General features: G+C 41.8%; 1 protein-coding gene across 6 annotated transcripts in view; it reads left to right on the top strand.

The window, feature by feature from the left end:
• The first annotated feature begins 14,569 nt into the window (after positions 1-14,569).
• Positions 14,570-25,750, top strand: part of MIS18BP1 (MIS18 binding protein 1) — a 51,522-nt gene continuing 40,341 nt past the window's right edge. For 5 of the 6 annotated variants that reach the window (XM_058540645.1, XM_058540647.1, XM_058540648.1 and 2 more), the window contains exon 1: positions 14,570-14,955. The gene's annotated coding sequence lies outside the window, so the exon portion shown is untranslated. Of the gene's footprint in view, positions 14,956-23,687; positions 23,826-25,750 lie in introns of those variants that run through there. The other variant, XM_058540646.1, reaches the window with a different exon arrangement.

Here is a 25,750-nt window from a genome sequence, read left to right on the forward strand (position 1 = left end):
TGGTTGTTCTCTGGCTCTCCACCGTTCTCTGCCCACCCTGGGAGGATGACTCTGTGGACTGCATCACCAGGCTTCCTTAGGCTTTGGCTTCCATTTGGAATCAGCCAGTGAGAAGCACCAGCAGAAGAACAAGTGATGGAAGGGGGACAGGGGTTGTATTTATTCTAGTTCCCGCACGCCCACACATTTTTGGCAGTGGCTGCGTTCTTCTGCTTTCAGACACAGCAACTGCTGGGTGTACTCACACAGTTACCAGGCTCTCCAAGTTCCAGTAACACTGTTCCTTCCCCCTCACGTCTTTAGGCCATGGGGCGATAAAGGCTTTCAGCTGTTTTTAGTCCTTGGGTATTTCACCACCCCTGTAAATATTCCCCTTATTAAATTCTCTTTAAGGGACCCTTCCATTACTCTCATCAATTACCCCTTTGAGTGATCCGTCTGCTTCTCACAGGCCCACAGAGATACATACCCCGTGGAAATTTTGCAGGATGCCTCTACTGACCTGAACAAGCCCAAGACAAAGACCTACAGACATTTGTTCCTAAGCAAAACGGAACTGCATGAACAAATGCTCAGGGGCATGAAACAGCTCACCATTTTCCAGGAACTATAAGCGATACCTGGTGTTATCTGTGAGGTGAGGAATGAATGGATAGAGGCTCAGAAGCAGAGAAATGCCAACTTACAGGGGACCCTTTAAGCTACATCAAGGATCTTGGACTTTACCGGTAGGCTCTGCAGAAGTACTGAAAGATCTCAGGTTTCAGTTTCGGATCAATCAAGCTGGAGGCAAGAGGAAGGAAAATTTTGAGATGAGCAAGGCTGTAAGATGGGACATGTGATAGAAAGAAACAACTGCGATAGTTCTGGTGAAAAATATTGAAGGTCATCACTCAGACAGTGACAGGAGAATGGAGGAAACAGACAGGAAATGAGTGGCCATTTGGACTTGGGAGGCAGAACAGGGGAGGGAAAGGGCGAAGGGACAAAAATCCAGAATGGCTCTTAGGCCTCTGATTTAGCCGTGAATAAACAGTCTTTCCCTGAGATAAAGAGCAGAGCAGGAGAGAGTTTAAGACTGGGATTAACTGAGGGGGCTGGGATAGGGGACGTGGGGGGTCCGGAACGGTGAGGGGAAGAAGAAGGATGCAGAGTTCTATTCTGAACGTGTTGAATTTGAAACTCCTGTGGGAAATCCAGGTGAAATCATCCTTGAGGCACGGGAAAGAGCTCCGCTTCAACACAGTGAACCTAGTCAGTGTGGAAGGCATTGAACTCTGAGCTTTTCCCTCTCCTCAACCAGGGAAACCAGGCTCAGTTCCGCTGAAAAAAGGCAGAGCAAAATTGCCTTTAAGCAGTTTAATAGGGCAGCAGGCAGCCGGCAAGACCAGAGCAAAAGGCTCCCAGTGCTGCTGTCCATTTAACCACAAGATGGCATGAGAGCTAGCTACACAAGAGCCCTTGTCAGAACCTCCTTCGATGTGGCAAAGCCATCACTTAGCTGTTGTAGGTTTTGTTTGTTAGCAAGGGAGGGCTATTCACTGGCAAATATGGCTGAAAACAGACTTTTGGAACATTCTAAAACAAATTATACAGGCTCCAGGGTGGTCTAGGAGCTGGGAAGTGGTGTGTGATGAGCAGACAACTGCAGGGACTCAAGTCATGCAGGTGTCTGTTTACATGGGACATTACGGGCTGTGGGATCATGGGTGTGAGCCTTCAAATGAACCATAAGGTATAAAAGCTGATCCAGAAGTTAGGTCAATGGGAATAACAGTCAGAAACAAGAACAAAGACACAGTTCTATGTATGACCAAGCAGGACTCCAGGCCGCACTCCAGTTGGTTGTTGAAGAGTCCCAGAAATCCAGGTTAAATATTAGATCTGGGCATCAAGCCCTCTTGGCCCTTACTACATGCCACTGCAAACACTGCAGTGCAGTCACTCACTGTGGAATGAGATGAGTTAGCAAGAAAGAAACCAAACCAGTCTTAGTATCTCATTCCTTCATCACCAACATATTTCCTAGGAATCATCTCAGTGTGGGGGGAGATAGAGGCAGCAGGACTAGAGCGAGATTTCAGGCATTTTGCCAAAATTGGGAAGGGGCTGGGATACTGTGGTTTCTTTGAGTGACAGAATTAGGCCAAGATGTTTGCAAAGTAGCCATTACTTAGAGAAAGAGATATTTGACAGACCACAACTTGAAACAAGGATTGGGAAAAATCAAACCATTTCCTATTTACCTCCTAATAATTTGAGACTTTAATAAACTGGTTCCACTTCCAATCTTTGACAGATATTACCGACTGTATAGGTATTACTGACTGTTAACACCAGCAGGCCTGCCATGTCACCCCAGCCTCAGCCTCCATCGTCAGACTATCCAAATCAGTGACTCTTTCCTAAACTCTAGTCACCCAGGAACGCCCCATACCTCTGAAGAATGATCCTCCAATATCCCATGTGGTTACGGCCCAACCTGCTAGCTCTCTTATCTGCTTAACCCCCACTGTCTTCGAGCTCCTCCAGACCTCTCATTTCTTGACCCCTCTCATCCTCCCAATAGCCCTCTCTTGTCTTTATTTTATCCCCATTCAACCAAAACAAAAAGCATAGTCCATCAATTCAACCGGTCTCTTAATTATATCCTTAACTCCTTTGTCTTCTCGTCATTCTGCTATACCCACTCCAAAGTAATCCAGCCCTGGATTAATATTGTATTCTTAAAAAATGTGTTAGAAATGAAAATTGTCAATCCTGCAAATGGGTGGTCCTACAAATCTTGACTCCAACTTTAGCTTGATTCTCAGTACATTCCAGCAATCTCTGTTTCTCTCAAATCAGCTCTCTCACATTTTCCATTAATAGCTGTTCCAAAATTTAACTGCTCATCTCACAGAGGAATCATGGTAAAGATTAGATACTTCAATACCTCCTAGCTCATTTTTAGCCAATGATCTCTCTTCCTGTATCACAGACAAAAATATAGGCCGTGAGAAGATCTTAACTTTAAGACGATTTCCTACCTAAAAAAGTCACATGCATCTCTACCAACCATTCCTTCCTTCCTTGCAGCTACTTACTCAAAAAGAAATGTCCCTCCACTTGTATATGGCTAATAATTCATCAGTCTTTGCTCCAAGAATAAAATAATCCCGCCTAAGTCAAAGTCAAGTCTTTCCAACCCTGGGGGTAAAAATTTCCTTAACTCTAAACGTTCTTTCTCTCTCCTTCCCTTTACACATTTCTTTGGGGTAGGGGGGGATGTCTCTGTGGCCATCTCCATGCACTCACCTCCTACTTATTTCCTAACCTGCTGTAACTGAGCTTCTGCCCTACCGAACCCGCTGTCCCCAAGGTCTCATTGTTGCTAAATCCAAGGAGTGCAAAAATTTCAGCCCTGATCACAGTTGTCTTCTGGGCAGCATTTGATGTTAGAAAGAAAATGGTTCAAAACTGCAAATCTATAATAATAATAATAGCAACTATATTTACTGAGTACTTAATATATGCCAGCCCCTGTGCTGTTTTATCCATATTGCCTTATTTAATCCTCACAATAATTACATCCGATAAATGAGGAAACGCAGGTAAAGTAACGTGCCAATAGATACAGAGAGAGTAAGAGAAAGAACTAGGATTTGATATCAAGCTTATCTGACTCCGAAAACCATTCTCTTAATGACTGTCTATTTTCAGACCTGTATAGTGTGCTGCCCACTGGCCAATCCCACTTGGATATTTCACAGAAACCTCAAACTCACCAAGCTCAAAACTAAATATATTTTCTTAATCCCAGACCAACACCTTTTCTGGTATTACCTACTTCTATTAATGGCACTATTATCCATCAAATTGCCCAAACCAGAAAAAAGAAGGCTTTATTTTAAAATTTTCCATCGCCCTGGTCCCATATCAAACTGACCATTTAATTCTGTCAACTATACTCCCTTAATCTCTCCCCAGTCTGCCCATCCCCTCCCAAAGTTTTGGGTTAGGCTCTCATCCTGTCTTACCTTGACTGCTACAAAAGCTTCTGAAAGAGACTTCCCGTCTACAATGTCATCCCCCTCTAATCAATTCTCCACATGCTGCCAAAGTGGTCATTCTAAAATTCAAAAGCTAGGGAGATGTGTAGAAACTGAATCACTCATACACTGCTGGTGGGACTGTAAAATGGTACAGCCACTCTGGAAAATAATGTGGCGCTTTCTTAAAAAAACTAAACATACACTTACCATATGACCTAGAAATTACACCCCTGGGCATTTATCCCAGAGAAATAAAACACAAATCCACACAAAATCTTGTAAATGATTGTTTATAACAGCTTTATTTGTAATAGCAAAAAAACTGGAAATAACCAAAATGTTTACCAATAGATAGTTAAACAAACTGTGAGTACATCTATAAACAAAAATGAACAAACTATTGATACTCACAACAATTTGGATGGATCTCAAGGGCATTACGCTGAGTGAAAAAAAGTCAATTTCAAAAGGTAACAGTTTGTATGATAATTCTGCTTAAGAACACTCTTGAAATGACAAAATTACTGAGATAGAAAACAGATTAGTGGTGCCAGGGGTAACGTTTGGTGGGGGTTGAGGTGTGGAGTGACTATAAAGGGATATAATGAGAGTGATCTTCCTGGTAATGAAATAGCTTTGTTTCTTGATTGTGGTGGTAGTTACACAAATCTACAGATGAGACAAATTGACAGAGAGCTATACACACATTGTACCAATGTGTCAAATTTCTATTTTTGATATTGTACTAAACTTTTAATTATAATTGTATAAGATGTAGCCATGGGAGGGAAATGGATAAACGGTACTCAGGAACACTCTCTACTACCTTTGTAACTTCCTATGAATCTCTATTTTAAAATAAACTGCTAAAAACAAACCAAAATATCAATATAAGCTTTCAATCAGTTGCAGTAGAAGAAAATAAGGTTACAGTATTTAATTTGTCCCCAGTTATAGGCAGAGTGTACCCGAGCCATCCTGTCTTTTTGAGTTGGTCTCTTTTCTGGTTGTCAAAAGACTTCATGGAGTCATGCCTCTTCTATTCCTGTCAATATTTATTTAGTTTTTATTTCCTGCATCAGAAAATGATCATCTCTACACTATAGCCAAAGTGACCTCTTTAAAACAAATCTGAACTTGTCACTCTCTTACTTAAAACCATTCAGTGTCTTCCCTTTGCCCTTAGAGTTCTTAACATGACCCTTCAAAATGATCTGACTCTTACCTCCCTCTCTAATCTTATCCATCACCACTTTTGTCTAGCTTTGATCCTTTCATTCTTCAAACAAACTACTGCACTCTCTCCATCTCAGTGTCATCGTCCCAGCCAGTTTCTCTCCCTGGAAGTTTTCCCGTCCTTCACCTAGCTAACTCCTAACATCCTTTGGCCTCAGCTTAAATAATATTGCCTCACAGAAGGCTACCGTGGGCCGTTAATGGAATAAAACAATCTGCAGTATGTTTTTCATACTGCTGTGGGATATGAAATCATTTTAATGGTTGATAAGCTTTTAATCTTATATTTATTTCTCTTGTCTTAATACCAAACATGAGGCTTCTAGAGTAGAACAGACTATTATTATTTACAGCAAAAACTACATTGGTTTCCCAAGCCCCATTCTCTCTGGGAGTGATGTGATAAGAGCCAGATGATTATGCCTGCATGAATAGAAAGGGGATTTTTGCACCACAGCAGAGGAACCCTGAAATTATTATTCTGAGAGCTTACAAAGCAACTGCTATACAGCTACACCATCATCTCCTGAGAGAGGAGAGAAACCCCTCTCCACAAATCATGTGGAATATAAACAGATGGCTCTGGATTTCACTCACTTGGAATGTAAGGAGCAAACCGATCTGGTAAAAGGAGACATTCTTTATCTTCATTGCAAGTCAATTTTCTTTACTCAGAAAGCCCTGACAAAGTGAAAATGGTGTAATAAGTAATTCAAAGAGTCCATTTTTTGACATCAAAAAATCAAACAAAACTGTTGGAATCAGCTTAGTCAGAACTCTGGAAAATAGTCATAGGTTTACAGCAACTAAGAAAATGCTGAGTCAAGAAAAAGGCAACAGAAAAGTAACAGGAAAGCTTTGTGTGAGGCATTTTTAATTACCCTCCCTGGCTCGGTGGCAGTCTTGAAGACAGCACCCCACAATCCAAGTGTGGGCTTCTGCTCCCTGGTTCCAGAGGGAGCAGAGCAGACTTTATTCTCAAAGAATTGTGCTTGTCTGTTCTAACTTGTTTGGGAGCTATGAGAAAGAAGGATACAAGGTGCCTGCCTTTGTTTTGCATAACTTGGAACCCACTCAGCAGAGAAAAATGGCTACACAGAGGGCATTCCTCAAAAAATTGTAAGACAAATGAACAACATGCTGCTGCTTGGGGCAAAAGATTACTGTTGAGCAAACAATAGATGCTCTGAAAGCCTGGAAGGAAGAGCTGGGGAAAGAGTTTCTTTGGAAAATTAGGGCACTCAAAAGTGCCTGCATATGCTGGGGAATTTAGAAAGCCACGTGCATGCCTGGGGCAGAATGCATGCTCAGAAATGACCTAAGAAGACCCTAAACTTTCACCGCTGGTTGATCCTTAGCTCAGCACAAGCAGGAAGTGAAGGCTAAGACAGGGTTGTAAATAGCCTGGTTAAGTGCTAAAGAAGTGCTCCAACACAGAGCCAATCTGCAAAGACTGGGAAAGATTGGGGGGTTGGGGAGGGCTTCTTATTTTATTTTTATTTTCTTACTTTATTTTACTTTTCTATTCTATTCTAGCTCCTGGTGATTAAGAAAACCTCTGTCAAACACTAGCTGAACACAAGCTAAAGGAACAGAGACTTTCAGAGACCACAATGACGAGGAATACACACTTTACAAAAATAATGTAGAAAAATCGCTAAACAAACAAATAGCTACAGCCCACAGCAAGCAGCAAAGACAAATCCTGATGAGGGAGAGACATCTGTTTGCAGAGTTAGCACATTTTAAAATTAAAATGTCAAGTTTCTAACAAAAAAAATTACAAGGCATGCAAAGAAACAAAAAAGAATGGCCCATTCACAGAAGAAATTAACAGAAACTGTCCCTGAGGAAGCACAGACATTGGACTTACCAGACAAAGACTGTAAATCCACTGTTCTAAATATGCTCAAATTGCTAAAGGAAACCAAAGACAAAGAGTTGAAACAAAGCCAGCAGAATGATTTCTCAACAAATAGAAAATATCAATAAAGAGATAGAAATTATAAAGAGGAAACAAACAGAAACTGTGAAGCTGAAAAAATACAATAAATGAAATGAAAATTCACTAGAGGGTTACAATAGCAGATTCAAGCAAGGGGGGAAAAAAGAGTAAACTTGAAGATAAGTCAATTAAAAGTATCCAATTTGAGGGGCATAAAGAATGAAGAGAAATGAACAGAGCCTAAGATACCTATGGGAACCACCAAGCATATCAATATATGCATTATGGGAGTCCCAGAAGGAGAGGAGAGAAAAGAGCTGAAAAAGTATTTAAAGAAATGGCCAAAACTTTCAAAATTTGATAAAAGACAGAAATATACACACCCAAGAAGTTCAAAAATCTCCAAGAAGGAGAAACACAAAGAGATCCACATCAAGACATTATAATCAAATTGTCAAAAGATAAAAAGAGAATCTTGAAAGCTGTGAGAGATTTGTCACACACAAGACATCCTTAACAACATTAACACCTGATTTCTCAAGAAAAACTACAGATGCCAGGAGGCAGTGGGATGACATATTCAAAGTGCTGAAAGAAAAAGACTGTCTAACAAGAATTCTGTATTTGGCAAAACTATCCTTCAAAAATGAAGGAGAAAGTAAGACATTTCCAGATAAACAAATGCTGAGGGAGTTTGTCACTGGTAGACCTGCTCTATAAGGAATGCTAAAGGGAGTCCTTCAGGCTGAAATGAAGGGACACTGGATGGTAACTCAAAGAAATAAGAAGAAATCAAGAACTCAGATAAATGTAACTACATGGGTAAATACAAAAGCCAGCATTATCATATTTTTGGTCCTTAGTTTTTTTTTTTTTTCTATATGATTTAAAAGACAAATGCATACAACAACAATTATAATCTATAATAATGGGCATACGTGTATAAAGATATAATTTGTGACAGTAACAACATAAAGAAGGGGACAGAGCTTTATAGGAGCAGAGTTTTGCATGCTATTGAAGCTAAGTTGGTAACAATTTGAACTAGATTGTTATATATTTAGGTAGAAACAACCCAAGTGTCAATGGAAGAATGGATAGACTGTGATATCTATATACAATGTAATATTACTCAGCCATAAAAAGGAATGAAATACTGATACATGCTACAGTGTCTATGAACCTCAAAAAAATTATGCTAAGTGAAGGAAGGTCACATATTGTGTGATTCCATTTATATGAAATATCCAGAATAGGTAAATTCATAGAAACAGAGAGCAGATTGGTGGTTGCCAAGGACCGTGGTGTGGGGAGAATAGGAAATGACTGTTTAATGGGAATGGGGTTTCCTTTAGGGGTGACAAAAATGTTTTGTAGGTGTTGGTTGCACAACATTGTAAATGTACTAAATGCCACTGGATTGTACATTTTAAAATGGTTAATTTTAAGTTATGTGAATTTCATCTTAATTTTTTTTTTAAAAAAAGAAAAAACCCTAATCATGCAGAAACATAAAAATATTCACACTATCTTACAGTTATACACAAGCATTTAAAAAAAAAACAGGAAATACAAAAGGAAAATATCAGCATGCATTGCACAGAGTAAGAGTGAGTAATGTTTTAAAAACTCCTGTTTTAATTATATGTATTTTTGTATTTATTAGGTTACAACGTAAAACATATTTCTTACTGTGGTTTGCAACAACAAAAAAATTGAAAGCCACTGAAAATAAACTCCTGTTATAATCTTTTAATTTCTTTCTGTTGCAGCCATGGAAGTGTGCAATTCTGATCTTCCATGAAAGAGTATCACTGCTCTATGAGGAGTGCAGTTAGCTGACAGCCTCCAACTGCGTTGGCTTCAGGATCTGTTAAAGACTTTCACTTCAATAAATGGTGCTGGGAAAGCTGGACGGCCACATGCAAAAGAGTGAAACTGGACCACTATCTTAGAACATTTACACAAAATTTAATTCAAAATGGAGTTAAAAACTTGAAACCATAAAACTCCTAGAAGAAAACAGAGGTGGTAAGCTCTTTGACACAGGTCTTGGTGATGATATTTTGGATCCGACACCAAAAGCACAGGCAACAAGAGCAAAAGTAAACAAGTGGGACTACATCAAACTAAAAAAGCTTCTGCACAGCAAAAGAAACCATCAACAAAATGAAAATTCAACCTACAGAACTGAGGAGAAAATATTTGCAAATCATATAACTGATAAGGGGTCAATATCCAAAATATATAAAGAACTCATACAACTCAATAGAAAAAAAACGATCTGCTTAAAAAATGGGCAGAAAAACTGAATACACATTTTTCCAAAGAAGACATACGAATGACCAAAGGTACAGGAAAACGTGTTCAACATCACTAATCCTCAGGGAAATGCAAATTAAAACCACAATGAGATATCACCCCACACCTGTTAGAATGGCTGTTATCAAAAAGATAAGAGATAACAAGTGTTGGGAAGGATGTGGAGAAAGGGGAACCCTTGTGTACTGCTGGTGGGAATGTAAATTGGTGCAGCCACTATGGAAAACAGTATGGAGATTCTCCCCAAAATTAAAAGTAGAACTATCATATGATCCAGCAATTCCACTGCTGGGTATACATCTGAAGGAAGTGAAATCACTATCTTGAAGAGATATCTGCACTCTTATGATCATCATAGCATTATTTACAATGGCCAAGACATAGAAACAACCTAAGTGTCCATTGATGGATAAATGGATAAAGAAAATGTGGCCTATATATACAGTGGACTACTATGTAGCCATAAAAAAAAAAAAGAAATCCTGCCATTTGTGACATGGATGGACCTTGAGGACATTATGCTAAGTGAAATAAGTCAGACAGAGAAAGACAAATACTGTATGGTCTCACTTATATGTGGAGTCTAAAACAAAAAACACCAAACTCATAGATACAGAGAACAGTGTGGTGGTTGCCAGAGGTGGGGAGAAGGGGGTGGGTGAAATGGGTGAAGGGGGTCAAAAGGTACAAACTTCCAGTTATAAAATAAATAAGTCCTGGGAAATAATATACAGCATGGTGACTATAGTTGATAATACTATACTGTATATTTGAAAGGTGCTGAGAGTAGGTCTTAAAAGTTCTCATCACAAGAAAAAAATGTTGTAACTATGTGTGGTGATGAATGTTAACTAGACATATTGTGGTCAGCATTTTGCAATATATACATATATCAAATCACTATGTTGTACACCTGAAACTAGCATAATGCTACATGTCAATTATATCTCAATTAAAAAATTTTTTTAATTAAAAAATTTTTTTTTCAAAGTCTTTGAGCCAAGGCCATGTTCTTCCCAGGCAGCCTCCAGCCTGACATATCCCAGGGCCTGCCCTTTTCTGCTCACTGCAGTACTTCTCTGAAGGTCTACCCAAAGTCTCCCTATTGGGCTAGCCAATACCTTGTCAAATCTGCATTGCAATTGATAAATAAATGATAAGCAATAGGATATATTGGAGTATATAAGGAAGCCATTTGGTATAAAACTAATTCGGCCTGAACTTGTTTTTCCAAAAGTGCCTGACATGGCCGTTGAGCATGCATTGTACATCTGCTTTAAGTACTTACTATGTCTCAAAGACAAGAACAACGTCCTTAAAGACAAGGATGTTAACTTCCCCCACATCAGCATTTCCTTAAGCACAAGCATCTAAGGATTGATTTCTGACCTGCTGCGCTCACCTTGTGACCACCCACCTCAAGATCACAGACCTGCTGTGTTCACCAAATGGCTGTGCCTGCAATCTCACGTCTATTGTAAATGGGACATTCTAATCATACGTGGTACATGCTCTTTGATGGTATATAACCACTCTGTACACCCCCACTTCTTTGGAGGGCTCCATTCCTTTGTGGAAGGACTCTCCTGGGCTACATGGTCCTCAGAATTGGCTCATAATAAATCAATTTTGATCTATAGATTGGTTATGGATTATTTACGTCAACACGATCTTAGGCGCCCTCTGCACAATTCGGCTTCCTTCTCCTTCTTTCTTTCACAAATGTCAGATCTGCATCAAGGTCTGAAGATTTACCAGGCCCAATCCTTCTTTCTCCCCATTAAACTTTCACAGGCCTTATCCCCCAATAAATTTCTTGTACTCTTCACTCGATCTCACCATCAACTTCATGTTACCGAGCAATGGGCTCACTCTGCTCGCCGCGATTAGAGTCAATTAATGACAACAAGTTAGGGATCAAGAAACGAAGTTTTAATTTGATTAGCTGGCATAACCAGGAAGAGGGTAGACTAATGTCTCAAAAAACGATCTTCAAAGATTACAGAATCTTGAGGTAGTTATATAGGGAAAATGGGCAGTAAGGAGGGGGTCCAGGGATGTTGGTCTCCAGGCGTGACAAGCTCCAGGCATCACATTGTTTCATTCTTCTGACAGCTGTGATGGATACCTTCTAGGTGTGTTTCCCAGCTGTGGTCATCCTGCTCCTGGAGAGAAACTCACAATACAGTTTTTAATTTATCAAGCTATCGAGGAGTACATACATAGGCGGAGGCCATAAATCAGGAGAGCACGTGAGTTTTTTAGAGCATGTGCAGAACAGCGAGTAGTCACAAAGAGGAGGCGCTGGGACCATTTAGTGTAACAAGATGGCCTCACTTATGCTCACTTACATTCATGCAGGATCTCAACTGATACATTTTCCTAGCACTTATTACAATTTATAATGACGTGTTTGTATGTTTGTATAATGTCACTATCACACAGCAATCTCCTTGGCAGTCTTTTCCATTGAAGGGTGCTCCTCTCACACAGCCTGGATAACCTCCCTGTTGACTCCATCCTCATCCCTCCTCTGGGCCCAGATAGCCAGTAGTGGTTGTACCCTTGTAGCTTACATAAGGGAACACAGCTGAGAGAGAGTGAGAGGAGACTAAAATCCTGTTTCAGGGCTCCATCTTCCAAGAGTAGGATTTCTCAACCTTGGCATTATTCACATTTTAGATGGGATAACTGTTTGTAGTGGAGGGGCTGTCCTGCGCATTGTAGGATGTTTAGTAGCATTCCTGTCCTCTACTCACGAGATGCCAGTGGCACCCTTCTCAGTTGTGACGATCATAAATGTCTCCAGACACTGCCAAATGTCCCCTGGGGGGTGGGGGGCAAAATCACCCCTAGTTGAGAACCACTGGCCCTGAAGAAAGAGCATCTTTTTTCTAATTCTCCCCCAAAAGGCCCCATGGTCAATTAGTACCCTTGCTAAAACTTACCACGGTCCTGGGAATATTCCTCCAAACTAAGCAGATCCAGATGCCTTGGCAGCAACTGCCACACAGTGTGTGGCTTCCAGTCTTCCTCCTATGTCTGCCCTTTGGACCCTAAGTGGGTCTGCATGTGCTCTCACAAGTTACACATTTAGGACTGGACAGATTATCCCAGGTGGCTGATGGTGACTAGAAGCCCTCCCCTCCTTGCAAACAGAAACTTAAAGGAGGGTCCATCCAGGGCAGCATGTTGCTGTCCCAATGGACAGCTGAACATTGTCCCTTAGCGTCTATGCCTTCTCATCACACTTTGTTATCCACAAAATGTTTTATCCATTTTGCTTGGAAAATCATCAGTCATCCTTATGTAAATCCCTGTTGCTGTTCACCAGGGAGCAGGCTATACACTAGTTACTTCTCACATGAGAAGTGGTTATTCAAAAAAAATAAGTCTATAATTCTGAGCGTCTGCCCTTAAATTTCAAGGTTCCTATTTTGGTTGAATGCTTGAGCCCTGGCTATTTCCATCATCAGCACAGAAACCTCTCATAACTCTATTTCAGATGTTTGGAGTATGACTACCTCTCTTTAAAGTCCTTCTATCTCACAAAACGTACTCCACACGTGTCACTCAACCTGTATTCTAAGTCTGGCTTTTCCCACAAATTTGGTGCAAATCCACGTCCAGCCATTTTCCATTATGCTGCACTGGCAGAAACTTCATTTTATCTACGTAGATTTGCTTCCCTCCCCCACTCCCAACCTGCTTCTTTTCCTTACTTACATTCATTTGCACGATTTAAATTTATATTTTGCATTCTGGATATTCGGTGTGCACAACATTTAGTGGCTACAGGATTTAGAAGAGGGGACTGAAAAAGTCACTTTAAACAACTAATCTATTACAACCATTTCAGTCCAGTCTCAACGGAGAAACGCGACATATGACTGTAGAATTTTGAGGAATTTTCGCGGAAGAGTCTTCAATTCTCCCGCCCCAAATGCTGACTTGCTGGGGAGGGGGGCGGAGCTCACGGAGAGAAGATGCAGGGCTGGAGCAGGAGGGTTTGGGCTGAAGACCCGCTCTGCGGCTCCGGCTCCTCCTCGCCGCCCCGAGCCCGAGCCGAGGCGCCGCCACGCTCCTCCGCGGCCGCGCCCCGGGCGCTGAGGCGCAGGCTGTGCACTCCGCGGCGGGCGGCCCGAGCCGGGCGTGCCCGCGCGCCGTCTACAGACGCTCGGGCTAAGCGCCACTGTCACAAAGCGCATCGCAAGCCAGAGTCGTCGAGAGAATCCGATAATTGCTTTCACAATTCCAGGTGAACATGTTCGAAAACCACCACACTTCCTGAGGGAACGGCTCAACTGAACATCCCGTTCCAAGTGTAACTTTGCATTCGGTCCATTACCCACTCAAGAACACATCGTTCCTTCGCGGCCTCCAGTATCTCACGGCCCGAGAACACTACAAGCTCTCCCTGACATGCTCAGCGAGCAGTCTCCTCAGACGAGGAACCGACAGACAACCAGCCTCCCCGAGCGCAACCGGTAGCGGAGGAGGGGAGCCGAGAAGGGCCAAACTTAAGAAACCGTGGGAGCGCGCAGGCGGCGCCTGACGTCCGCTTCCTGCCGCAGAGCATAACGGGAGGAGCGGCGGCACAGGGGGCGGACGCGCGCCGTCCGAAGACGAAACGCACCCTGCGGGCGAGCAGAGGGGCGCGCGCGTCCCCGCGGCAGCTTGCGGCTGTGCCCTGTCTGTGGAAACAGCAGGGCCCACGCGGCGCGGGGTCACCCCTAGTCTCCTCAAGTCGCCGTGAGACGCACGGTGACGCAGTTCCTGAGCGCGCCAATCGCGAGCCGGGCGGAGGGCGGGCTCTTCAAATTTGAACTCCCGGAGTGTGGTGGGTGTCGGGGCAGCTCCGGAGAAGGACCGCGTCGCCGGGGTCGGGCTCCGCGGCTGGGGCGGACGTGGGCCGAGGCGCGAGCCCCGGGGCACCGGCCCCTCCGCGAAGCCGAGCCGGGACTGCCGCCGTCCCGCCCCGCCCCGCCCCGCCGGGCCCTCGCCCGAGGTGCGCCCCTACCCCGCCCCCCCCCGCCGGGCAGTCCCCCGAGGTGCGTCCCCGCCCCGCCTCCCCCGCCGGGTCCTCACCCGAGGCGCGCCCCCGCCCCGCGAGCCCCGCCGGGCCTTCACCCGAGGCGCGCCCCCGCCCCGCGACCCCCGCCGGGCCCTCACCCGAGGCGCGCCCCTGCCCCGCGACCCCCGCCGGACCCTCACCCGAGGCGCGCCCCCGCCCCGCGCCCCCCGCCGGGCCCTGCGGCGCTGCGAGGCCGGCCCGGCCCGTCTCGGCCCCAGCGGGCGCTGTCCGTTTCTGGCATCGGCGGTGGTTTCACAGCCCCTCGTTTATTGGCGGGGTGTGTGTGGCGTGTCGGCTGCAGGTACCCAGAGAGGAGACCACTTTCGTTCAGATTCGTCCCGACGGTGAGCGCTCCAGACCTCTGTTCTGAAATCACTTGTAGAAACAGACCTTTGCTTTGGAATGATTACCAAGTGGGAAATTTGTGTGCGTCACCCTCCGATTCTTCGCCTCGGAACCCAGGATCCACAGGGCTCTAGAAACAATTGATCCGTCTAGCTTATGGTTTCTTCTGATTAAATTACGTGTTGGGTGCAAACGTTTTCAGATGTTAATAAATTATTTAGCAAATGGAAGGCCCGTTCATTCTACTCTTCAAAGATAAATGGTTGAGAGTTTGGTACACTTGCAGATTTTTTTCCTTATGTTCATGCTCATGTGTGTGTTTTTGTTTTTTGCAGAAATGCGATTGTACCTCTTGTTCCTGCCCCTTTCTTTTTTAATTTAATACATCCTGGTTAGTTCATATGTCAGTATATATGTATGTCTTTTTATTGAATACGTAGAATTCAGTTGTGCGAGTGTAGCAGAATTTCGTCCCATGTTGATGGACATCTAGATTGTGTCTCTTTTCCCTAGTGCTTTAGTGAACGTCCTTGTATAGCTCCTGTTTAAGAACTTGGGCTGTGAAGTCAGATAGACTTGGGTCCTGCTCTTAATCATCGTTAGTAGGACCTTGGGCAGGTTATTTGACCACCGTATGTATTAGTTTCCTCATCTTCAAAAATGGGAATAACAGTTCTTAAATCTGAAGAATTGCTGTAAGATTATGTAGTGTCTAGCATATGTGCGGTAAATATTGACTATTACCGCGTGTATGTTTGCATTCTTACGTGCATGTTTCCCTAAGAAAAATTTAGAAGTGGAATTTCTTGATCAATAGCATGCACTTCTATATTTTGAAATTTACCAATCTGCTAAGCATAAGAAGCCTGTTTTAATTTGCATCTCTTTTTATTAGTTTAATTTGTTAGTAAGGTGGAGTGTCATTTGACTCATTGGCCTCTTGTATTCTTTCTGTTAATTGCCTTTCATGTCTTTTGGTCATTTTCTGTGTTATTTCTTTTTCGTTAAAAATTTATTTTGCATGTTTTACTAAGACCTTATAGGCATTACCTCATAATTCTCACAAGAACTTTATGATGTGGTTATGTATTTTTTCTTTTTTTAATTATTTTATTAAGGTCATATTGACTGTTAACATTGTGTAAATTTCAGGTGTACATTATTATATTTCAGTTTCTGTATAGACTACATCGTGTTCACCAATAGTCTAGTTTTTCATCTATCACCATATATATGTGCCCCTTTACCCTTTCACCTTCCCCGCATCCCTTTCCCCTCTGGTAACCACCAATCTGTTCTTCTTATCTGCGTGTTTATCTTCCATGTATGGGTGAAATCATAAGATATTGGTATTTGTCTTTGTCTCACTTATTTTGCTTAGCATAATACTCTCAAGGTGCATCCATGTTGTCACAAATGGCACTATTTTATCTTTTCTTATGGCTGAGAAGTATTGCACTGTGTATATACACCACATCTTCTGTATCCGTTCATCCATTGATGAGCACTTGGGTTGTTTCCACATCTTGGCTATTGTGAATAATGCTGTGATGAACACAGGGATGCATAAATCTTTTTGAGTTAGTGATTTCATGCTCTTTGGATAAATACCCAGTAGTGGGATAGCTGGGTCGTATTGTATTTCTATTTTTAATTTTTTGAGAAATCTCCATACTGTTTCCCATAGTGGCTGCACCAGTTTGCATTCCCACTAGGAGTGTATGAGGGTTCCCTTTTTTCCACATCCTCTGCAACACTTGTTATTTCTTGCCTTGTTAATTATACCCATTCTGACGTTTGTGATCTCTTTGTAGTTTTGATTTGCATTTCCCTAATAATTAGTCATGTTGAATGTCTCTTCGTGTGCTTGTTGACCATCTGTATATCTTCTTAGGAAAAATGTCTGTTCATATCTTCTGCCCTTTTTTTTTGGTAAGGAAGATTAGCCCTGAGCTAACATCTGTTGCCAGTCTTCCTCCTTTTCTGCTTGAGGAAAATTAGCCCTGAGCTAATATCTGTGCCAGTCTTCCTCTATTTTGTATGTGGGTCACTGCCTCAGCATGGCAGTCTGAACCCTTGGCCTCTGAAGCAGAGCGTGCCACTCTTAACCACCCGGACCTCTCTGCCCATTTTTTCATTGGGTTATTTGTTGCTTTGCTGTCAAGTTGTATGAGTTCTTTATGTATTTTGGAAATTAACCCCTTGGATTTATGATTTGCAAATATTGTCTCCTAATTGGTGGGTTGTCTTTTCGTTTTGTTCATGGTTTCCTTTGCCTTGCAGAAGCTTTTTAGTCTGATGTAGCCCCATTTGTTTATTTTTTGTTTCTCTTGCCTCAGTAAACATGGTATTTGAAAAGATACTGCTAAGACCAATGTCAAAGAGTGTACTGCCTATATTTTCTCCTAGGAGTTTTATGGTTTTAGATCATACATTCAAGTGTTTAATCCATTTTGAGTTAACTTTTGTGTGTGGTGTGAGATAATGGTCTACTTTCATTCTTTTGCACATGGCTGTCCAGTTTTCCCAACATCATTTATTGGGTAGACTTCCCTTTCTCCGTTGTATGTTCTTGGCTCCTTTGTCAAAGATTACCTGTCCATAGATGTGTGGTTTTATTTCTGGGCTCTCAATTCTGTTCCATTGATCTGTTCCATGCTCCGCCCCCCCTCCCCCCATTCAGGGGAAGATTCACCCTAAGCTGACATCCATTGCCAATATTCCTCCTTTTCTCTCCCTCCCCCTGCCCCACAAAGCACCAGTACATAGTTGTATATAGTTGTAAGTTCTTCTGGTTATTTATTTATTTATTTTTCCTGTGAAGAAGATCAGCCCTGAGCTAACATCCGTGCCCATCTTCCTCCACTTTATGTGGGACGCCACCACAGCATGGCCTGACAAGCGGTGTGTTGGTGCGCACCTGGGATCCGAACCTGGGCCGCCAGCAGCAGAGCACGCGCACTTAACCGCTATACCACAGGGCCGGCCCCCACTTCTGGTTCTTTTATGTGAGCTGCCACCACAGCATGGCTACTGACAGAGGAGCAGTGTGATTCCACACCCAGGAACCAAACGCAGGCTGCCGAAGCAGAGCACAGCGAACTTTAACTGCTAGGCCATCAAGCCTGGCTCACCATATTTCTTTTTTTTCCTCAGAATTGCTTTGGTTATTTGGAGTCTTTTGTTGTTCCATATAAATTTTAGGATTCTTTGTTCTATTTCCATGAAGAATGTCGTTGGGATTCTGATTGGAATTACATTGACTCTGTAGATTGCTTTAGGTAATATGGACATTTGAACTATGTTTATTCTTCCAAACCATGAGCATGGAATATCTTTCCACTTTTTTATGTCTCTTTCGATTTCTTTCAATCATGACTTATGGTTTTCAGTGTATAGGTCTTTCACCTCCTTGGTTGAATTTATTCCTAGGTATTTTATTCTTTTTGTTGCAATTGTAAATAGGATTGTGTCCTTGATTTCTCTTTCTGCTGGTTCATTATTAGTGTGTAGAAATGCTGATTTTTATATGTTTATTTTGTAGCTTACAACTTTACTACAATCACTGATTATTTCTAATAGTTTTTTGGTGAATTCTTTAGGGTTTTCTATGTATAGAATCATGTCATCCACAAATACTTACAGTTTTACTTTTTCCTTTCCAATTTGGATCCCTTTTAGTTTTTTTTTCTTGCCTAGTTGTTCTGGCTAAAACTTCCAGTGCTATGTTGAATAAGAGTAGTGAGTGTGGGCATCCTTGTCTTGTTTCTGTTCTCAGAGGAATAGCTTTCAGTTTTTCACCATCGAATATGATGTTATCTGTGGGTTTGTCATATATGGCCTTTATTATGTTGAGGCACTTTCTTTCTATACCCATTTTATTGAGAGTTTTTATTATAAGTGGATGTTGGATGCTTTCTCTGTATCTATTGAGATGGTCATGTGATTTTTGTTCTTCATTTTCTTCATGTGATGTATCACATTGATTGATTTGTAGATGTTGAACCATCCCTGCATCCCTAGAATAAATCCCATATGATTGTGGTGTATGATCCTTTTAATGTATTGTTGTATTTGATTTGCCAATATTTTGTTGAGGATTTTTGCATCTATGTTCATCAGTGATATTGGCCTGTAATTTCCGTTTTTTCTCTTGTCCTTCTCTGGTTTTGGTATCAAGGTAATGTTGCCCTCATATAATGAGTTAGGAAGTGTCCTGTTCTTTTCAATTTTTTGGAAGAGTTTGAGAACAATAGGTATTAAATCTTCTTTGAATGTTTGGTAGAATTCAGCCGAGAAACCATCTGGTTCTGGACTTTTGTTTTTTGGGAGGTTTTTGATTAATGTTTCAATCTCTTGTGATTGGTCAATTCAGATTCTCTATTTCTTCTTGATTCTTTTTTGGGAGGTTGTATGATTCTAAGAATTTATCCATTTCTTCTAGGTTATCCAGTTTGGTAGCATATATAGCTTTTCATAGTATTCTCTTTTAATCTTTTGTATTTCTGTGGTGTCCGTTGTAATTTCTTCTCTTTCGTTTTTAATTTTATTTTTTGACTCTTCTCTCTTTTTTTCTTACTGAGTCTGGCTAATGGTTTGTCGATTTTGTCTGTTTTGTCAGAGAACCAGCTTTTGGTTTCATTGATTTTTTTTTTTATTGTTTTTTTAGTCTCTATTTCATATATTTCTGCTCTGATTTTTATTATTTCTTTCCTTCTACTGACTTTGAGCTTTGTTCTTCTTTTTCTAATTCTTATAGGTATAGTGTAAGATTGTTTATTTGAGATTTTTCATGTTTATGGAGATAGGTGTGTATTGTTATAAACTTCCCTCTTAGTGCCACTTTTGCTGCATCCCATGAGTTTTGGTATGTTGTGTTTTCATTTTCATTTGTCTCCAGGTATTTTTTGATTTCTCTTTTGATTTCTTCATTGAGCCAATAGTTGTTCAGTAGCACGTTGTTTAGTCTCCACATATTGATGACTTTTCCAGCTTTTTTCTTATAGTTGATTTCTAGTTTCATACCATTGTGGTTGGAAAAGATGCTTGATGTGATTTCAGTCTTCTTAAATTTATTGAGGCTTGCTTTGTTTCCCAGCATATGGTCTGTCTTTGAGAATGTTCCATGTGCACTTGAGAATAATGTCTATTCTCTGGTTTGGGATGGAATGTTCTATATATATCTATTAAGTCCATCTGATGTAATGTTTCATTTAAGTCCACTGTTTTCTTGTTGACTTTCTGTCTGAATGGTCTATCCATCGACATGAGTGGGGTGTTGAGGTCTCCTACTATTATTGTGTTGCTGTCAATTTCTCTCTTTAGGTCTGTTAATAGTTGTTTTATATACTTGGGTGCTCCTGTGTTAGGTGCATATATATTAATGTGTTATGTCTTCTCGGTGAAATGTCTCTTTTATCGTTGTATAATGCCCATCTTTGTTTCTTATTATCTTTTTTATCTTGAAGTCTGATTTGTCTGAGATAAGTATGGCTACACCCGCTTTCTTTTGCTTGCCATTTGCTTGGAGTATCATCTTGCATCCCTTCACTCTGATTCTTTGTTTGTCTTTAGAGCTGAGATGTGTTTCCTGGAGGCAGCCTATTGTTGAGTCTTGTTTTTTAATCTATCCAGTCACTCTGTTTCTTTGATTGGTGAATTCAATCCATTTACATTTAGAGTGATTATTGATATATGAGGGCTTAATACTGCCATTTTGTATTTTGTTTTTGGATGCTCTATATTTCCATTGGTTTTTGTTCCTTGTATTTGTGTCTGCCACTTCAATTTGCTGGTTTTCTGTGATTTTTTCTCAGTTTTCTCTTTATTTATGATTTATGACTCTGCTCTAATTTTTTGTTTTACCATGAGGTTTGTGTATAAGATCTCATAGATGAAATAGTCCTTTTTCTGATAGCCTCTTATCTTCATTAGTCTATACAGGTTCTGTCCTTTTCCTCTTTCTCTTCTATGTTGTTGTCACAAATTATTCTTTTTTTGTGTTGTGAGTTTGTCGCTAAATTGAAGTGGTTATAGTTACTTTTGCTGTTTTCTTTCCCTTTATCCTTTATAATTGTTTACTAACCGATTCTGATATAGAGCTGCAATTTTCTAATTCTGTCCGTCTTTTTATCTCGTTGCTTAGAGCTTGTAAACTTTCGCCTTTTTGTTTCAGGTAGGAGGGCTCCCTTCATCATTTCTTGTAAGGGAGGTCTAGTGGCGATTAACTCCCTCAGCTTTTGTCTGGGAAAGCTTTTATTTCTCCGTCATATTTGAAGGATCATTTCACAGGATAGAGTACTCTTGGCTGATAGTTTTTGTCTTTCAGTACTTTGAATATATCATTCCACTCTCTCCTAGCCTGTAGGGTTTCTGCTGAGAAATCTGCTGAAAGCCTGATGGGATTTCTTTGTAGGTTATTTTCTTCTCTCTTGCTGCGCTTAATATTTTTTCTTTGTCACTGAGTTTTGACAGGTTTCTTTTTGGCTGAGGAAGATTTGCCCTGAGCTAACATCTGTTGCCAATCTTCTTCTTTTTGCTGAGGAAGATTTGCCCTGAACTAACATCTGTGCCAGTCTTCCTCTATTTTATATATGGGTTGCCACCACAGCATGGCTGCCGACAAGTGACATAGGTCTGCGCCTGGGAACCAAACCTGGGCCACCAAAGTGGAGTCGCTGAGCTTAACCACTAGGCCACGGGCCCAGCCCCTGACAGTTTTGATGTTATATGCCTTGGAGGTCTTTTTGCATTGAGGCAATTAGGAGTTCTATTAGCTTCATGTACTTGCATGTCCAGTTCCTTCTCCGAGTTTGGGAAGTTCTCTGCTATTATTTCTTTGAATAAGCTCTCTGCTCTTTTCTCCTTCTTTTCTCATGCTGGCATACCTATAATCCTTATGTTACTTTTCCTAATTGAGTCAGATATTTCTCAAAGAATTTCTTCATTTTTTAAAAAAATCTTAGTTCTCTCTCCCCCACCTGAGTCATTACTAGGTTTCTATCTTCAAGCTCACCAATTCTCTTTTCCATTTGGTTTGCTCTATTTTTAAGGCTTTTTACATTATCTTTCATCTGATTGTGTTTTTCATGTGCAGGATTTCTGTTTGATTTTTTTTTTAGAGTTTCAGTCTCTTTAGTGAAGTATTTTTTCTGTTCATTAATTTTATTCCTGAGCTCATTGAACTGTCTTTTGAGTTTTCTTGTGACTCATTTAGTTTCTTTATGACAGCTATTTTGAATTCTCTATCAGTTTGATTGTAGTCTTCTGTGACTTCAAGTTTGGTTTCTGGAGAGTTGTTGTTGTCGTTCTGTTATGCAGTATTACTGGAGTTCTTCATGGTGTTTGATGAGTTGATCCTCTGCCAGCACATTTGTGGTGGTAACCACCTTTTCTTATTTGGGTACAGCTTTGGTTGGTTTGGTTCTGGGCCGCTTCTGGTTGTATTTGAGAGCCTGTACTCTCCACCCTCCACTGCCTCTGCCACAGGCATCATCAATGCCCTCCTTGTGCTACCTTGTGCCTTTGAGGTTGCTGGTGTCTTGCTGCTTACGATGCCAGTGCAGTCTCAGGTGTCACCACTGGAGTCATCAGGCTGCAAGCACTTCTGCTGCTGCTGGGGTCGCCTGGGTCTTGTGTTCCCCCGCTGGCTCTCAGTGGGCTCTCCACAGGCTCGGGTGCTGCTGCCCCGTGCACCACTTGCACTGCTGCTCTCACATTGTGTGGAGGTACTGTTGGCACCACTGCCAGGGGTGCTGGGGCCCTGAGGACTTTTATGCAGCCCCTGCTGCTGGTGGAGCTGCTGTTGGGGGTGCCACCACTGAGGGCTGGGTCACTTGTTGTGCTGTGGTTCCTGATGCTTCTGGTTGCGGGTTCCACCTGCCACCACTGGGAGGGCAGGCACTGTTTTTTCTGCTCCCACTGTGTCCACTCGCAGTTGTGTGGGACGGGGCACCCACCACCACCTCTGCTCACAGTCACACGAACCACTGCATGGGGATCCGAGCCCTGGATCACTGCCTCTGGGGCAAGGAGAGGGGGCTGCTCCCTAGTTCCACTGCCTCCTGGAGGTCCAGTCCACCCACTTTCTGATGTATAGATACATGGATCTCTTATGCATCCTGTTGTGCTGTGTAGAGAATTGTCTGTTGGTCAGTGGATGTCCGATTGGTTGTAACTTAGAGGGGAGAGAAAGAGGGAACAACTTACTCAACCATGAAGCTGAGGTTAGATCTGTATTGATCATTTTTTAAAATTGATTCATTTGGTCTCTTCGAATGTTATATATATTAGTCTTTTTTATGTCATGTGCTGCCTTTTTTTTTTTTCTTTAAAGTGTATCACTTGCCAGTTAACTTATAATTCCTCTCATTTTCCCCAACTCCATCTCCCAGTTTTGGTTAGTGTGCTTTGGGATTTTTGACCCATTCCATTATAATAGTTACTACTATAGCCAGCACTACAGTAAATTCCTAAGAAGAACTTTTCATGTCCTTTTGGAAAGAAGAGTAACAGTTATATTCAATATTGTGTCCGTGATACTAACAGTTGTTTGGCATTTCTTCTATATTTGCATATACTATAAATGCTCATAGCTAACCTTTTCTAATTTTTTTTTTAATTTTTTTATTTTTTCATTTTTCCCCCAAAGCCCCTGTAGATAGTTGTATGTCATAGCTGCACATCCTTCTAGTTGCTGTACATGGGACCCGGCCTCAGCGTGGCCGGAGAAGCAGTGCGTCGGTGCGCGCCTGGGATCTGAACCCAGGCCGCCAGTAGCGGAGCACGCGCACTTAACCGATAAGCCACGGGGCCGGCCCCGCTAACCTTTCCTTGTAATGGTTTTCCCATGCCTGAGTCTTTATTTTGAGTAAGTATCAATTTTTTCCTGGTACATCATCATTTGTCAGTTTTCAGAATAAATTATAAGGATAAGATTTTCCAAATAGTTTTAATCAGTTAATGAAACCACAAGCATACCATTTAGAATTCACCTTCTCTTCTCCAGTCCAACAAGGAGCTAACGATTTCTTCTTAGTGACCTCCATCTGTTAGGTCAAGAATGTTTGACTTCAGGGCCGGCCCTGTGGCTTAGCGGTTAAGTGCGTGCGCTCCACTACTGGCGGCCCGGGTTCGGATCCCGGGCGCGCACCGACGCACCGCTTCTCCAGCCATGCTGAGGCCATGTCCCACATACAGCAACTAGAAGGATATGCAACTATGACATACAACTACCTACTGAGGCTTTGGGGGGAAAAAAAAAGGAGGAGGATTGGCAATAGATGTTAGCTCAGAGCCGGTCTTCCTCAGCAAAAAGAGGAGGATTAGCACGGATGTTAGCTCAGGGCTGATCTTCCTCACCAGAAAAAAAAAAAAGAATGTTTGACTTCAGGACACTGTTCTTTCCTCAACTTGAGGAATGCCAGTTACTGAATCCCCATTGTCTAATGTCTGTCTGTGTCATCAGAGTCTGAGCATCATGATTTGTTTTCTGTGTTTTGCTCTTCTGTTGACTAGGAGGAGAATGGGCTTCAAGTGTTTCTTGAGTGGCCTCTACCCATTGGTTTATTTTTCTTCTGTGTCTATTTTGCAAAGCCTGTATGGTCAGAAAATCCTGGGTGGTTTTTTTTCTCTACATCCTTCTCTCTTCCACTGATCTCACTGAAACCACTGGCAACTATTGGCAACTCTTTGGGCTTTTTGTGTGTGTGTGTGAGAAAGATCAGCCCTGAGCTAACATCTATTGCCAGTCCTCCTCCTTTTATTCCCCCAAAGCCCCAGTAGATAGTTGTATGTCATAGTTGCACATCCTGCTAGTTGCTGTATGTGGGACGCAGCCTCAGCATGGCCGGACAAGTGGTGTGTTGGTGCGCGCCGGGGATCCAAACCTGGGTCACCAGTAGCGGAGCGCACGCACTTAACCACTAAGCCACGGGGCCGGCCCCTTTCGGCTTTTATTGAGTTGCTATTGATCACATAGTGGGAAGGAAGGGCTCCTGGAGGAACCTGCTGTGTCCTTTTGGAGGAGCAGTGGAGTTTGAGGGTTTTCAGAATCTTGACTAGTCACCTCTCCGTCCTACTACATATTTGAATTGAGAGGGAAGAGGTTGGGGAACTTGAAAGAGAGGAGTTATGTGCTGTTTCTTGGAGCCTTTGATGTGACCATAATTATCTGCCTTTAGATGAAAACAGTTCTGTGTGTCTACTACAGATTGGGCCTATTTTCAGTTCTGCTGGCTTATTTGCAGTTTATACTCGCTGTTGAGCATTTCATTAGGTTCTGAGGAATTGAGATTGTGTAAACCTGCACATACTTTGCCATTTTTCCATGCACTTGTTACAGTTTACTCATTTTTGTTTTTGAGAGTTTAAAGTGAACAGCTAGTGAGTATTATAACTCCCAGCACAGGATTCCTGTCACTAGCACATTGCCAAACACATAAATATATGCATTAACACATATTTGCTCAATTAACTTTCTGTGAAAGAATTCACAGAAAGTTTCTGTGGTTTCTGTGTCACAGGACTAGACTCCCAGGATACCCTTCTTTGTCAGCTCTTGTTATTGAGGAATATTTTCTTCTTTTTTCCTCCTATAAACCATTGGATAAAATCATAGTTTGTATATGAATTTTTAACTTGCATATTTATTTTTCACAGAAGTTACTGTAGATTAAGATACTTGATGTCTTTGGTCTGACTGCATTATTTTTTGTGCTAGGCTTTTTATGTTTATATGATGTCAAAGACTGATTGGAATAGTTATAAATTCAGCGATAAGAAATACTGTAAATC

This window comes from Diceros bicornis, chromosome 5 (genome assembly GCF_020826845.1).
Source record: "Diceros bicornis minor isolate mBicDic1 chromosome 5, mDicBic1.mat.cur, whole genome shotgun sequence".
NCBI classification, from domain to species: domain Eukaryota; kingdom Metazoa; phylum Chordata; class Mammalia; order Perissodactyla; family Rhinocerotidae; genus Diceros; species Diceros bicornis.